Source organism: Mobula birostris, chromosome 6, assembly GCF_030028105.1.
Source record: "Mobula birostris isolate sMobBir1 chromosome 6, sMobBir1.hap1, whole genome shotgun sequence".
In the NCBI taxonomy this organism is placed as follows: Eukaryota; Metazoa; Chordata; class Chondrichthyes; order Myliobatiformes; family Myliobatidae; genus Mobula; species Mobula birostris.
Window position 1 is genome coordinate 32,502,152 of NC_092375.1, and position 12,186 is coordinate 32,514,337.

The window sequence follows — 12,186 nt, forward strand, 5'->3', positions numbered from 1 at the left end:
TCTTGTGAACCTACTAAATAAATCCATAATAGAATAATAACCATAATAGAATCAATGAAAGACTGCACCAACTTGGGCATTCAATCTTTGTGCAAAAGACTACAAACTGTGCAAATACTATATAATAATAATAAATGAATAGCAAATAACTATTGAGAACATGAGATGAAGAGTCCTTGATAGTAAGTCTATAGGTTATGGGAACAGTACAGCGATGGGGCAAGTAAAGTTGAGTGAGGTTATCCCCACTGGTTCAAGAGCCTGCTGGTTGAGGGGTAATAACTGTTCCTGAACCTGGTGGTATGAGCCCTGAGGTTCCTGTACATTCTTCCTGATAGCAGTAGTGAGAAGAGAGCATGTTCTGGGTGGTGGAGATCCTTGATGTTGGGTGGTTCTTTCCTGAAACAATACTCTTGTGTAAATGTGCTCAATGGTGGGGAGAGCTTTACCCATGATGGACTAGGCTGTATCCACTCTTTTTTGTAGGATTTTCTATTCAAGGGCATTGGTATTTCCATACCAGGCTGTGATGCAGCCAGTCAATATACTCTGCACCACACATCTATAGATAATTGTCAAAATTTTAGACGTCATGACGAATCTTTACAAACTCCTAAGGAACTTGAGACATTGCTGTGTTTTCTTCATAATTGCACTTATGTGCTGGGCCAGGACAGATCCTCTGAAACGATAATCCCAAGGAATTTAAAGTTGCTGACTGCCTCCACCTCTAATCCTCCAATGAGCATTGTCTCACGGATCTCTGGTTTTTCCCCTTCCTGAAGTCAATAATCAGCTCCTTGGTCTTGCTGACATTGAGTAAGAGGTTGTTGTTGTGGCACCACTCAGCCAGATTTTCAATCTTCCCCTTGTATACTGATTCATCACCACCATTGATTTGACCTGCGACAGTGGTGTCGTCAGCAAACTTAGATATGGCACTTGAGCTGTGCTTAGCCACACAGTGTAAAGCGAGTAGGGGTCTAGGCACAGAGCCTTGTGGTGCACCTGTGCTGAAGGAGATTGTTGAGGAGGTGTTGTTGCCAATCCGAACTTACTGGGGTCTGCAAGTGAGGAAATTGAGGGTCTAATTGCACAGAGAAATATTGAGGCCAAGGTCTTGCAGCTTATTGATTAGTTTTGAGAGGGTGATGGTATTGAATGCTGAGCTGTAGTTGATAAAGAGCATCCTGATGTATGCATCCTTGCTGTCCAAATGTTCCAGTGTTAAGTGAAGAGCCAATGAGATGACATCTGTTGTGGACCTATAGGCAAATTGGAGCAGATCCAAGTCACTTTTTGGGCAGGAGTTGATGTGTTTCATCACCAACCTCAAAAAACACTTAATCACTGTGGATGTAAGTGCTATTGGATGATCGTCACTGAGGCAGCTTACCATATTCTTCTTAGGCACTGGTATCATTCTTCCCTCTCTATTACCAAAATTCACAGCGATACCATGAATGACTGGTCATTTAAAACTGAAGTATGTGGAAATATTTGCCCTGAATATTTGTAGTGAATATCTGGAATTTTCCTGGGCAGTGAAGACCAGTTTATTGGATATATTTAAGGTAGCCATAAATACTTGATAGATTGAAATAGATTGAATAACTGGGTTTTATGGGGAAACTGGCGAGGAAGAGGAGTTGAGACCGGCCATGATCATGTTGAATGACAGGTTGGGCTTGAGAGGCGAGTGATTGACTCCTGATTGTTTTTTTTCATCTATTCAGTCTTCCTCAGAGAGATCAACAGCATTTGTGATGCCTGTCTTCCTCCAAACACTGCTTATCTCTTTGGTTTGGTCTACTCTTTTTCTCTCTGCAACTTGAAGCATACTTGTTGCATTTTTCCAGTTTTGATGAAAGGTCAAAAACCTAAAGTGTTACTTCTATTTCCCCCTCCTCCGGTGCTGGGCATCTCCAGCATTTGTATAAAATACAATAACTCAAGCTCGACAAGTCACTTTGGCAATATGGCAAAGAAATTGTAGAATCATTTCTTACCTATTTCATGTTTCCACGTACTTAATGTTTTTGAGAGGTACGTTTAAATTGATGTGATGCAGGTCAGTGCATTTCTGTGGTGAAACACTTAAAGCAATCAAACATAGCTATTTCCTGTGATGGACATAATTGAATATCATGCTATTATTTCTGTTGTGAAATGTTGTGGTATACAGTTTACACTATTTTAGGGATTGCTATTTAAGGTTACATTTTCAGTGAGCAGACTTCCACTTCCAAGTTGTAATCTGTGGTCCATTTGTTGGAGCATTCTGTAACTATCATGTAAGCTTATTACAATAATGTGCAATTAGAATGGACAGAAATGAGAAACTTACAGAATTAGAATGGAATTTAGTTTTGACTTTTTAGCTCAAAACTACTCAAATACAGTGGAGTACAAGCCAAGGTATTACACAGTTTAGAAATTTGTTGGTCTCTGAGCAAAGAAGAAAAAATATCATCTGCCATGAACTTTAATTTGCTTGTAAATCTTTTCAATACCCTTTATTTTGTGCTGTGACACATTTTATTGCTGAGACAATGGATGATTTGCAGCTTTTTCTGTGGCTGTTGAAGTTACAGTTTCTGCATGTATTGATGAATGAAAATATTGTGCTGCCTTCTTAGATCACTCAATTACCCAAATTATGGTTGTATAAACTGTAATGTGGTCGATTAAATCTGAAGTTAAGAAATGGATGAAGAACAGCAAGTGCTTTCAGTTGCAGTGTTTATTCCAAGATTCAAATCCTAACTAAAACAGTATTTTAGTCTCTTTATTTCTGATTTAATTTATAAAAAGCTCAAATTTGGTTATTTATCGTCAATATTTCAGTTATGGAATGGATTTTTAATCTACTGTAATAACAGAGGCTAGATCTGAAAGTTAACAGAAAACAAATGGGTCAATTCCAACACCAATATCATAATCTTTATCATCATGTAATATAGTTGATCAAATTTTGTCTGTAGAATATTCCAATATTAAAGCGTGGAGAGTAACATTTTTCTCACTGTGTTACTTTTCACTTTAATCCTTTAAGACCTCTGCACTCCTTCAATTTAGATGTCTCTACAAAACCCTGTTTTAATTCATTTATCATCTGTTCAAAGTCCAAGGTAAATTTATCAAAGTACCTATGTACCCCCATATACAACCCTGAGATTCATTTCCGTGTGGGCATTCACAGTAAATACAAGAAACACAATAAAATCAATGAAAGACCACCACAAGAGGACAGACTACCACCAATTTTCAAATGCAAAATGAGAAAATAAATAAACAAACAATGAATTTGATGAAAATAAGCTGTAAAGTCCTTGAAAGTGAGTCCATAGGTTGTGGGAACATTTCAGAGATGGGGCAAGTGAAGTTATTCCCTCTGGTTCAAGAGCCTGATGGTTGTGCCCATGGCTTCAGTGAACTGGATCCTAAGCTTTGGAATTTCTTTTCTGAACATCTACTTATGTATTTCTCATCTTGTGAGAAGCTTTTTAATTTCTACCAATTCGGCAATATGTCTCCTCTGGTGCTAATTTTCTTTTGGCATAGTCATATGAAATAATAAAGGACTGAGACAAGATTATATCAGCATTCTTGGCAATATAAGTGAAGGTATACTCTTACTGTACACAGATGTAAGAAAATCTTGGTTGGAGGTACTGAATACAGGACCTTGAGTAGAGATCGGTGACCAGCGGTAGTAATCAATGGCTTTAATATGCAGGTATAATTACATTTATTTACATGATATCTAGATGTTTCAAACTGGGGGGACTCCAAATGAGCATTTGCTTTTGTCATATATATATATATATATATATATGCTTTTAAGCAGCTTCTGCCTACAAATTATGCATGGAAAAAGAATGTGCTTTGTTTGCCGTTACCAAATATGATATGTTTCCACTTAGCTGTTTCCATCTGCATCCTGCCACTATACTGAAGGCTCAATAGTCCAAATCACACCAGATTAAAAAAAAACACTAATTTCTAGGCCATAGTGCATGAGGATGAAGTTATACCATAGAAATTCTAATTACAAGATTTCTGGTTTAACTGAAAAAGATTAGTTTTCTTTTGAAGTTTTTTAAAAGATTGGTTTGAAAATCAAAACCCTGCTTAAATAATCAACATCACAATATCCACAGATACAAACAATGCTTGCTATTTAAAACTAATCTTCATAATTTGCTTTACTTATCCACAATCTTGCATGCATTTCTTAATAAATACTGGACCTATAGTTTTAAGTTAGAAATAGATTTACTAGAAGTGAAACTGGGAAGCAAGTTTTTACATAAAATTTAGTAAAAATCTGAATCATTTCCCCAAAAAGCTGGATTCACTTGCATTCTATATCCAGGGATATAGGCATAATATGATTAAATGAAGCGGCAGGTTCAAGGTGGGCCTACTTTTGTTTCTTATTTTCTTAGATACAGATGCGCTATGGGCTTGAAGGAACAAACAGTCCTCTGCTTTGCCTATATCTCAGTGTTTCAAGTATGGAAAATGTGAGAAAATACATCAGTAAATACAAGTCTGGAAGTGATTTTGAGGTTTTGTTGTTACTTTTCCAAAGTTGAGAAGGGCAGTTACCATTAATGTAAAATCTATAACAGTATCCTGCATTCAAAATTGCATCCTTTCATTTCATAAACCTAGTTGTGGCATCCCACTGCGCCATAGTATGAGAGGAAAAACTGACTTACTAACCAATGAATTTTGTTTCCCACACAAGTGGTTTGTGGTTTTTTTTGTTTTCTTTACCCGTAAAAGGACATGACATCAGTTACCCTTTCTTGCCTATTTAGGATATGAACATGGCGAGTATCCTCGATTTCCATGAACAAATGAAACAAAGTACAACTGTATTTTAAAGCAACTTGATAGGGTTCATTGTATTTTGGCACAATATAAAGACAAGATGCAGTTACAGCTTGTTTCAAGTAAAATTACAAACCTGCAAAAATTGCACTCACCTTTTCTTATTGACAATGCTAAATAATTCAGTGTTTTGTTTTCTCTTCAGAAGAAATTAGACTGCTTCTGGGGAGGTAAGAGATGCAGTGTGTGCTGCACAAGGTGTTTTCATGCCTACATAGAGTTAGTTAACCCAGGGGTGATCCAGAAATGATCTCATTGCCATACAGCCATTCAGCATTTCATGCAGTAATGGGATGTGATGATGAATTTGGAGATAAACACTATGTATGATTATGCATGGCTTTTCACCATAAGGAAGTAGACATTAAAAGGAAGACTGAAAAAAAATCTTGTGTCTCGGAGTAACACACATCAAAGTTGCTGGTGAACGCAACTTTCAAAGTTGCAAAGTTCAAACATGCAAAGTTCACCAGCAACTTTGATGTGTGTTGCTTGAATTTCCAGCATCTGCAGAATTCCTCATGTTTGCGTTGTTTCTCTGAGTAATTGAAGAAATTTAAATAGAATTGTAGGAATAGATATTTTGAAATAAGGTTCATTAAAATTCTAGCAGACTCATCCAATGGGACTCTTTAAAATGGTGCTTTAACATATTTCAAACAGCTCACGGGCAAAATGATGGACTTGAATGTTTGATTATCATGACTGAGTAATAAAGGAAACAATTTGTTATTGAGAAGGCAGCCTTGAAAGTTATGAAGTTGGAAGGATCTGCATATGTTTGCACATTGATCGTGGCTTACAGTCAATGTTAGTGCCAACTTAAAATGGATGTACGCTGGTGCACTTCTTGCGTCCCACCTGCCCTGTTCATAGCTGAGGAGATTCCAGTGGAACTATCTAGCTGTCATTGAAGCTGAGATGTAATTGAGATGCTGAGTTGATGTAGCAGTATTGAGTGCCACGTCTACGTGCTGTTGAACGCATGGTTCCATTGATGTGATTGAAATGAAACACGGAGATAAATATAACCAATTCTACCTTCAGCAAAACACCCAAAGTCTAAAGTAAGTACTAACAAGGAAGCAGACAGTCTGATAATTAACAGTTGTGATCAAGATAATACCATTAAAAGCGGTTGTTCATTTCACAGCAGAAATACACTAAACAAACGTTCTAAGTTGCCTGCAATGGCCTTCCTTCACATAGGCGTTATCAAAATTGAAATGTTGTTTTGGTGATAATCCTCCATGCGTGGAGTATGCTAAGTTCCTAACTGTTAGTATAGACTCATAAATGTTTAAAAATAATTTGGTGTATTTCTTTCCTTCGTAGTATTCTGTCCTTCATATCCTTCAGATATTTAATAGCTTTGCTGAAAAATCATACAGTGTCGAGTTTTTGCATTGGCTCATATTTATACTTGGAAAGGACAAACAACTTACAAAGTCCCTTGAATAATCAGGGGTCACTGTAATATTTATCAGCATTTACGATTGAAGCATCTTTGAGGAATGTTTCTATTGTTGTTATATAGGCTGCTTTACATTTGATAGATTTGACCAGCATCAGCTACTTTTAAAGACAGTTATTTATAGCCAGAATAACTAGAAACTTCATTGGTAATCATTGTTTTATTCTCATACAGACTTTGATTCAGTCATACAGCATTGAAATGGACCCTTTGGTCCACTGAGCCTGCACTGATTGTCAATCGTCCACCTACACCATGCCTGTGCCATTTTATTCTACCCATGTTGAAGAGGTCTTGAGGAAAGAGAAGCAGAATAAACAGTGTAAAGGTAGTAAGGTAGAAGGGCTAAAGTGCATGTACTTCAATGCAAGAAACATCAGGAACAAAGGTGATGAACTGAGAGTTTGGATACCTAGAAACATAGAAAATAGGTGCAGGAGTAGGCCATTTGGCCCTTCGAGCCTGCACCGCCATTTAGTATGATCATGGCTGATCATCCAACTCAGAACCCTGTACCTGCCTTCTCTCCATACCTCCTGATCCCTTTAGCCACAAGGGCCATATCTAACTCCCTCTTAAATATAGCCAATGAACTGGCCTCAACTGTTTCCTGTGGCAGAGAATTCAACAGATTCACCACTCTCTGTGTGAACAGTTTTTCCTCATCTCGGTCCTAAAAGGCTTCCCCTTTATCCTCAAACTGTGACCTTCTGGACTTCCCCAACATCGGGAACAATCTTCCTGCATCTAGCCTGTCCAATCCCTTTAGAATTTTATACGTTTCAATTAGATCCCCCCTCAATCTTCTAAATTCCAGCGAGTATAAGCCTAGTCGATCCAGTCTTTCATCATATGAAAGTCCTGCCATCCCAGAAATCAATCTGGTGAACCTTCTTTGTACTTCCTCTATGGCAAGAATGTCTTTCCTCAGATTAGGGGACCAAAACTGCACACAATACTCCAGGTGTGATCTCACCAAGGCCTTGTACAACTGCAGTAGTACCTCCCTGCTCCTGTACTCGAATCCTCTTGCTATGAATGCCAGCATACCATTTGCCTTTTTCACTGCCTGCTGTACCTGCATGCCCACTTTCAATGACTGGTGTACTATGACACCCAGGTCTTGTTGCACCTCCCCTTTTCCTAATCGGCCACCATTCAGATAATAATCTCTTTTCCTGTTCTTGCCACCAAAGTGGATAACCTCACATTTATCCACATTAAATTGCATCTGCCATGAATTTGTCCACTCACCTAACCTATCCAAATCACCCTGCATCCTCTTAGCATCCTCCTCACAGCTAACACTGCCGCCCAGCTTCGTGTCATCAGCAAACTTGGAGATGCTGCATTTAATTCTCTCATCTAAGTCATTAATATATATTGTAAACAACTGGGGTCCCAGCACTGAGCCTTGCGGTACCCCACTAGTCACTGCCTGCCATTATGAAAAAGTCCCGTTTATCCCACTCTTTGCTTCCTGTCTGCCAACCAATTCTCTATCCACATCAATACCATACCCCCAATACCGTGTGCTGTAAGTTTGCTTACCAACCTCCTGTGTGGGACCTTGTCAAAAGCCTTTTGAAAATCCAAATATACCACATCCACTGGTTCTCCCCTATCCACTCTGCTAGTGACATCCTCAAAAAATTCCATGAGATTTGTAAGACATGATTTTCCTTTCACAAATCCATGCTGACTTTGTCCGATGATTTCACCACTTTCTAAATGTGCTGTTATCACATCTTTGATAACTGACTCTAGCATTTTCCCCACCACCGATGTCAGGCTTACCGGTCTATAATTCCCCGGTTTCTCTCTCCCTCCTTTTTTAAAAAGCAGGGTGACATTAGCCACACTCCAATCCTCAGGAACTAATCCAGAATCTAAAGAATTTTGAAAAATTATCACTAATGCATCCACTATTTCTTGGGCTACTTCCTTAAGCACTCTGGGATGCAGACCATCTGGCCCTGGAGATTTATCTGCCTTTAATCCCTTCAATTTACCTAACACCACTTCCCTACTAACATGAATTTCCCTCAGTTCCTCCATCTCACTAGACCCTCGGTCCCCTACTATTTCTGGAAGATTATTTATGTCCTCCTTAGATGGAATTATGATGTTGTGGCCATTACAGAGACTTGGCTGGCACCAGGGCAGGAATGAATTCTCAATAATCCTGGATTTCAGTGCTTTAAAAGGGATAGAGAGGGGGGAAAGGGGAGGAGTGGTGGCATTACTGGTCAGGGATAGTATTGCAGCTACAGAAAGGGTGGGTAATGTAGCAGGGTCCTCTTTTGAGTCAATATGGGTGGAAGTCAGGAACAGGAAGGGAGCAGTTACTCTGTTGGGGGTATTCTATAGGCCCCGTGGTAGCAGCAGAGATACCGAGGAGCAGATTGGGAGGCAGATTTTGGAAAGGTGCAAAAATAACAGGGTTGTTATCATGGGTGACTTTAACTTCCCTAATATTGATTGGCACCTGATTAGTTCCGATGGTTTAGTTCCTGATTAGTTCCGATGGGACAGAGTTTATTAAGTGTGTCCAGGATGGATTCCTGCCACAGTATGTTGACAGGCCGACTAGGGGGAATGCCATACTAGATCTAGTATTAGGTAACGAACTGGGTCAGGTCACAGGTCTCTCAGTAGGTGAGCATCTGGGGGACAGTGACTACCGCTCCTTGGCCTTTAGTGTTATCGTGGAAAAAGGTAGAATCGGAAAGGACAGGAAAATTTTTAATTGGGGAAGGGCAAATTATGAGGCTATAAGGCTAGAACTTGCGGGTGTGAATTGGGATGATGTTTTTGCAGGGAAATGTACTATGGACATGTGGTCGATGTTTAGGGATCTCTTGCAGGATGTTAGGGATAAATTTGTCCTGGTGAAGAAGATAAAGAATGGTAGGGTGAAGGAACCATGGGTGACAAGTGAGGTGGAAAATCTAGTCAGGTGGAAGAAGGCAGCATACATGAGGTTTTGAAAGCAAGGATCAGAGAGGTCTATTGAGGAATATAGGGTAGCAAGAAAGGAGCTTAAGAAGGGGCTGAAGAGAGCAAGAAGGGGGCATGAGAAGGCCTTGGCGAGTAGGGTAAAGGAAAACCCCAGGGCATTCTTCAATTATGTAAAGAACAAAAGGATGACAGGAGTGAAGATAGGACCGATTAGAAATAAAGATTGGAAGATTTGTCTGGAGGCTTTGGAAGTGAGCGAGGTCCTCAATAAATACTTCTCTTCGGTATTCATCAATGAGAGGGAACTTGATGACAGTGAGGACAATATGAGTGAGGTTGATGTTCTCGAGCATGTTGATATTAAGGGAGAGGAGGTGTTGGAGTTGTTAAAATACATTAGGACGGATAAGTCCCCGGTGCCTGACGGAATATTCCCTAGGCTGCTCCACGAGGCAAGGGAAGAGATTGCTGAGCCTCTGGCTAGAATCTTAATGTCCTCATTGTCCACGGGAATGGTACCGGAGGACTGGAGGGAGGCAAATGTTGTCCCCTCGCTCAAAAAAGGTAGTAGGGATAGTCCAGGTAATCATAGACCAGTGAGCCGTACGTCTGTGGTGGGAAAGCTGTTAGAAAAGATTCTTAGAGGTAGGATCTATGGGCATTTAGAGAATCATTGTCTGATCAGGGACAGTCAGCATGGCTTTATGAAGGGCAGATCGTGTTTAACAAGCCTGATAGAGTTCTTTGAGGAGGTGACTGGGCATATAGATGAGGGTAGTGCAGTGGATGTGATCTACATGGATTTTAGTAAGGCATTTGACAAGATTCCATACAGTAGGCTTATTCAGAAAATCAGAAAGGATGGGATCCAGGGAAGATTGGCCAGGTGGATTCAGAATTGGCTTGCCTGCAGAAAGCAGAGGGTTGTGGTGGAGGGAGTACATTCGGATTGAAGGGTTGTGACTCGTGGTGTCCCACAAGGATCGGTTCTGGGACCTTAACTTTTTGTCATTTTTATTAACGACCTGGATGTGGGGGTAGAAGGGTGGGTTGGCAAGTTTGCAGACAACACAAAGGTTGGTGGTGTTGTGATAGTGTAGAAGATTGTCGAAGATTGCAGAGAGACATTGATAAGATGCAGAAGTGGCAGATGGAGTTCAACCTGGAGAAGTGTGAGGTGGTACACTTTGGAAGGACAAACTCCAAGGCAGAGTACAAAGTAAATGGCAGGATACTTGGTAGTGTGGAGGAGCAGAGGGATCTGGGGGTACATGTCCACAGATCCCTGAAAGTTGCCTCACAGGTAGATAGGGTAGTTAAGAAAGTTTATGGGGTGTTAGCTTTCATAAATCGAGGGATAGAGTTTAAGAGTCGCGAGGTAATAATGCAGCTCTATAAAACTCTGGTTAGGCCACACTTGGAGTACTGTGTCCAGTTCTGGTCACCTCACTATAGGAAGGATGTGGAAGCATTGGAAAGGGTACAGAGGAGATTTACCAGGATGCTACCTGGTTTAGAGAGTATGCATTGTGATCAGAGATTAAGGGAGCTAGGGCTTTACTCTTTGGAGAGAAGGAGGATGAGAGGAGACATGATAGAGGTATACAAGATATTTAGAGGAATAGATCGAGTGGACAGCCAGCGCCTCTTCTCCAGGGCACCACTGCTCAATACAAGAGCACATGGCTTTAAGGTAAGGGGTGGGAAGTTCAAGGGGGATATTAGAGGAAGGTTTTTTACTCAGAGAGTGGTTGGTGCGTGGAATGCACTGCCTGGGTCAGTGGTGGAGGCAGATACACTAGTGAAATTTAAGAGACTACTAGACAGGTATATGGAGGAATTTAAGATGGGGGTTATATGGGAGGCAGGGTTTAAGGGTTGTCACAACATTGTGGGCTGAAGGGCCTGTACTGTGCTGTACTATTCTATGTTCTATGAAATTATGAAACCACTGCTGGGACAGCATCTGAAATTTTGTGTCTGGGTCTGATTTCCCTAACTAAGATATATATTTGTGAAAGAAAGGATGAGTGAAACAAAGGTTGCCCAGTTGGATTCCGAGGATGGGTTGCAAGAGAAAATTGTCCTTTGAGGAGAGATTAAACATCCTGGCCCTAAAGTCTGGAGTTAAAAAGAAAGAGAGGCGGTCTCACTGAAATATAAATTCTTTTGAGGCTTGACACAGAGATGCCTATCTCTCCTAGCAAGAGTGTTCTCAACAGAGAGTGACATTCTTTAGATAAAGGATCAACTGTTCAGGACAGGGTTGAAAGAAAATTTCTTTAGAATTTTTAGAATTCTCTCTGCAAGATGGTTGTGGAAGCTGAGATGCTGTATACGGTCAAGACTGAGATTGATAGACATTTGGATCTGAAGCAAATCAAGGAATATGGAATTGTACAGGAATGTTGTGCTTAGGTAAACTATTAATCATGATGTCATTGAACAGCTCAAAGGGCTGAGTGGCATATTTCTATTTTTTCTACCGAGGTTCTCCATCTAACTTCATTAAATACACGTCTTCTCTTCTGTGGCCATTCAATTTCCTCTTAAACAAATCCTGTTATTTGCTTCCACTCTTCTGCCACTTATCTTTTTATAACATGGAAATCATAGCTATTCACTGTGATTGAACTGAGTTTAAATACAATCAGGATCTTGCAGGAAGAGGGAGTGTGCACTTTCTTCCCTGTTTTTTGTTTTGGTGGCTCCACTAGAACGTCAGACTCATATGAACTCATTATGATGATGACTTTTAAATGTGTTAAAATCTTAAAACAGCTGCACTTCGAGCAGATGAAACGATATACAAAAGAAACGAATAGTATGCAGAAATGTAAGTATGTGGG

The 12,186-nt window shown here is 40.1% G+C and overlaps 2 protein-coding genes across 15 annotated transcripts in view; one reads left to right on the forward strand and one right to left on the reverse strand.

Moving 5' to 3' along the window:
• Positions 1-12,186, forward strand: part of cmss1 (cms1 ribosomal small subunit homolog) — a 291,722-nt gene that overhangs the window by 110,541 nt on the left and 168,995 nt on the right. Inside the window, exon 4 of one of the 14 annotated variants that reach the window (XM_072260141.1) lies at positions 3,649-3,739. The exons of the other annotated variants lie outside the window; for them this stretch is intronic. The gene's annotated coding sequence lies outside the window, so the exon portion shown is untranslated. The remainder of the gene's footprint in view (positions 1-3,648; positions 3,740-12,186) is intronic. 14 annotated transcript variants of the gene reach the window in all.
• LOC140199712 (filamin A-interacting protein 1-like) overlaps positions 1-12,186 on the reverse strand; it is a 152,223-nt gene that overhangs the window by 35,589 nt on the left and 104,448 nt on the right. The gene's annotated exons all lie outside the window — the stretch shown is intronic.